Source organism: Delphinus delphis, chromosome 2, assembly GCF_949987515.2.
Source record: "Delphinus delphis chromosome 2, mDelDel1.2, whole genome shotgun sequence".
Lineage (NCBI taxonomy): Eukaryota > Metazoa > Chordata > Mammalia > Artiodactyla > Delphinidae > Delphinus > Delphinus delphis.
In genome coordinates this window covers 2125082-2129826 of record NC_082684.1, presented here as the reverse complement: position 1 = coordinate 2129826, position 4745 = coordinate 2125082, and positions in this window count along the sequence as shown.

Genomic DNA, 4745 nt, shown 5'->3' with positions numbered 1-4745 from the left:
ACTGTTGTGACATGCAACATTTTAAGATGTTAACAAGAATTATAAGTGATAACGTTTTATCAGGATATACCCGATTTTTAGGAGTTCCATATAATTTCTTTTTTTAAAAATAAATTTATTTATTATTTATTTATGTTTTGGCTGTGTTGGGTCTTCATTGCTGCACGTGGGCTTTCTCTAGTTGCGGCGAGAGGGGGCTACTCTTCGTGTGGTGTGCGGGCTTCTCACTGGGTTGACTTGTCTTCGTATAGGAGCACAGGGTCTAGGTGTGTGGGCTTCAGTAGTTGTGGCACGTGGGCTCAGTAGCTGTGGCTCACGGGCTCTAGAGCGCAGGCTCAGTAGTTGTGGCACACGGGCTTAGTTGCTCCGCGGCATGTGGGATCTTCCCAGACCAGGGCTCGAACCTGTGTCCCCTGCATTGGCAGGCAGATTCTTAACCCCTGCGCCACCAGGGACGTCCCTGTATAATTTCTAGACTATCTATTTTAATAAAATTTACCCATACAATATAACCTAAGAAGGTTTATCACTCATTTGATGATGCTTCCCTTGTAATTTAACAACCAAATAAGCCTAATTAGGTTAATATGCTTCTTTGATAAGAAGAGCAAACAATTCTCTTGAGGTGTTCTGGGGGCCTTCGGGAAACCTCAAAGTTAGTCAGAGGTCAGACAAACTTCAATTAGAATTTGATCTTTGTCAAAAATATCAAAAAGGCTTTAAAAACCCTTTGTCAAATAGGATCATAGGTCTCTGTGAAACAACACTTATTGACTTAACCAAGTGACAATAAAAGATTTCAAAGGCACATACATAAAGTTACAATAGATTAATTAAAAGGTAAAGGAACCTTACAGTCTGTTATCAAAAGCAGATTGATATTCTAAGAAAACTTTGTTCTCTTAACAAAGAGAAAATCATACTCCATTTTTGCGCCAGCCTTTTTTTTTCTTTTTCTCGCACAGCTTGCGGGGTCTTAGTTCCCCAACCGGGGATTGAACCCGCGGCCCCAGCAGTGAGAGTGCCGAGTCCTCACCACCGAACTGCCAGGGAATTCCCACCAGCTTTTTTTTTTTTTTTTTTTTTTTTTTTTTTTTTGCGGTACGTGGGCCTCTTACTGCTGTGGTCTCTCCCGTTGCAGAGCACAGGCTCTGGACGCACAGGCTCAGGGGCCATGGCTCACGGGCCCAGCCGCTCCGCAGCATGTGGGATCTTCCCGGACCGGGGCACGAACCCGTGTCCCCTGCATCGGCAGGCGGACTCTCAGCCACTGTGCCACCAGGGAAGCCCCTACCAGGTTATTTTTAATAACAAAATTCATTTACTCAAATTCAATCTAAATCTTAGTCCTGACCACCATAGAATTCCTTTATTTTTTTTATTTTAAAAAATTAATTAATTATTTGGCTGCATCTGGTCTTAGTTGCGGCACACAGGATCTTTGTTGTGGCATGCAGGATCTTTTGTTGCGGTGCGCGGGTTCTTTGCTGCAGTGCGTGGGCTCCTCTCTAGTCGTGGTGCGGGGGCTCCAGAGCGCACGGGCTTAGTTGCTCTGCGGCATGTGGGATCTTATTTCCCTGACCAGGGATCGAACCTGCGTCCCCTGCATTGGAAGGTGGATTCTTAACCACTGGACCACCAAGGAAGTCCCTAGAATTCCCTTCTAAAGATCTTCCCCCGCCCCCGCAAACCTTCTACAACTTTCTATATCCATATTAATTTGTGCTTTATTTTCTATACTATTTAGAAATAGCCAGCTTTAGGACAAAATTACTTTCTTTTCCCTTACAAAAACACATTTCCATTTCTTATACCTTCTTTTTTCCTTGCATACAGTAGTGTTTTCCTTATTAATTTTTAATTATATATTTTAATTACAATTTTTAACCTTAGTTTTAAAACCTTAAACAACCTTAGTGAAAACCAAGAAGAAGTTAATTATGAACTATTTATCATACCAGCATTTCCTGATTGGCAAATTTAAGAACATAGTCTAGAAACTAATTTCTTTCCTCAGTGGGATACAAGACCTGTCCAATGAAAAAACATCTTTAGTTTTTCTCTAATAAGAAGACTAAAGTAAGGGCTTCCCTGGTGGCGCAAGTGTAAAGAATCCGCCTGCCAATGCAGGGGACACGGGTTTGCGCCCTGGTCTGGAAAGATCCCACATGCCACGGAGCAACTAAGCCCGTGCGCCACACTACTGAGCCTGTGCTCTAGAGCCCACGAGCCACAACTACTGAGCCTGTGTGCCACAGCTACTTAAGCCCGTGCGCCTAGAGCCCGTGCTCCGCAACAAGAGAAGCCACTGCAATGAGAAGCCCACCCACCGCAATGAAGAGTAGCCCCTGCTTGCCACAACTAGAGAAAGCCCGCGTGCAGCAATGAAGACTTAATGCAGCCAAAAATAAAATAAATAAATTAAAAAAAAAAGACAAAAGTAGGTAAACTTAGACTCGTTTAGCAATGAATGTTTCAGTATCTGATTTGGAAATGATATGGATATTCAATGAATTCCCATCATTTAACTTAATTTAGCAGTTTCAAGTTACCAAAAACCTGGAGAAACTATTTTTAAGTAGACAGTCCTAAAACATACTTTTTCCTAAAGAATTCACCTAGAAACTCTTATTTACATTTAATTTACTTAAAAGTTTCATCATATCATGTTATTTTTCTTGCTGACAAATTTTGCAACAGGAATAAGATTTTTGTTTTTAAAAGAACTAAATTTTTAAAAAAAATTTATTTATTTTTGGCTGCGTTGGTCTTTGTTTATAGACCTGCTTAATTCCCTTTAAGCCAGTTAAATAGAGCTCTTTTACTAGTTAAATCTGGCGACAACACACATCTACAACACACACATATATATAGATGCAACACACAGACACAGAGACCCCATAGTTCCCATTCCAAAATTTCAACCATGAGTCAGGTACAAGAGTACAAAATCCATCAGTTACATACAACACAGGGAATATAGCCAATATTTTATAATAACTGTCAATGGAAAAGCAATCGGTCGATCTAAGAAAGAAACGGAAAATTTTATTTGAGCCAAATTTGAGGACTCTAACCTGGGAAGAGCATCTCAGAAAGCTCTGAGAACTGTTCTGCCCATTAGAAGTCAAGGCACAGTTCTATAATTTGTTGAGACAGAAGGCTGTATGTCAGATGACGTATTATTGACAGTTTACATAATCCAGATCTAAGCGTCATCCTGGTGAGTCATGTGACCCCTTACAAGATCAAGAAGGAATGTGACCATTGGAGGAGCTGTCTTGTCCACGCTAGGAGAAAGTTCCTCTTCACGGTTGAGCAGGCATTCCTGCTGATGGGGGAGGGGGAGGTCTGGTCGACGCCTAATGCAGACACGCACTGCACGGTGCGGGAAGCGAGGAGGCCAAAGGGCAGAGAAGCGTTTTTATGTTCACATTTTTCTTGTCTCGCCATAAAATCTGAATTTTGTTTCACGTAACTATAAATAGAGCATAACTTTTAAAAACTGTGAATCGCTATATTGTACACCTATAACATATAATGTCTACATCAACTATACTGCAGTAAAAAAAATAATAATAAAAGGTAAAGTTACCCCCGCAAAAAATCTCATCAGTTACAAAAGGGGTTGGCTTCAAACTGGGTTTCTGGCGGATGGAACAGATCAAGGTCACCTGTTTGGATGGCTAAACCCTTTTTACTAATATACAGGGAGAAGACATTTGTATCTGTCCTTGACAAGTCAAGTTCCAAATTACCTATCCCTCCCCTCCCTTTTGTTTTTTCTTAGGTTAAGAGTTACCGTCCTGAAATTTGCATTTTTAAAAGACGGCCGGGATTAAAGTTCCCAGAGAGGACCAGGTAGAACATTGACATCTGAAAGGCATAGGAGAAAAGCCAGTTCCTCCTAGGAAGATTTTGTTCCCTTGAGGCCAGAATTACTTTTACTCTTGTCTTGCCAGAAGATAGGAATTTTATTTCATCACCTCCATGGAATCAAAACCAAGTACGGGAAGGGCTCTCTCTGGAGAGGAATCAGTTTTCTGGCAAACCACGTCGTGGTCCCTGTCGTCCCCCGAGCCCGCCACCGCCGCCAGTCAGGGTACAGGGCCTTGGTGTGCCGGCACCCAGGGAGGGAAACACGGACTCAATGCATCTGAGATGAAGCCTGCGGCTTGTTCCTCCCGCTACCCTGCATCCCCCTTCCCTTCCCTCCCCTCCGTAGGCTCTCCTGGGACTGAAGGTGGTGGGCTCTATCTAGCCCTGGAGGGGGTCCCCTCGGGCCCTTCTGGACGGTGTGAGTGGGCCGGCTGGGGTCTCTGCCTGCCCCCGCCATCCCCGGCACTGGACACCGAGGGCATGGTCAACAGTGCTGGATCTGCTGGAGCGCCAGGGCCTGGGGGGACTGCCTGGGAGGGGAGGGCGACCCCGCTCCGCATTGGGGGTCCTCTGGCACCACTGTCCGTGAGGCACCTGGCCTTTGAGCCACAAGTCACAGCTACTCAAAACGTCCCGGCCCGCTGCACTGAAGTCGGATCGCCTGGGATCGCTCGGGACCTGTCCCCTATCCGCCCACCCGGGACCGGACCCGCCCCGCCCCGCCCCGCCCCTCCCCCTCCCCTCCCCCTCCCCTCCCCCCATCCCGGGACAGGCCCCGACCCTCCGGCGAGTATCCGCCCCCAGGCAGGTCCCTCCACACCCCCCGCAGGTCCCTCCCTCCCCCGCCCCGCCCCCGGCAGGCTCCG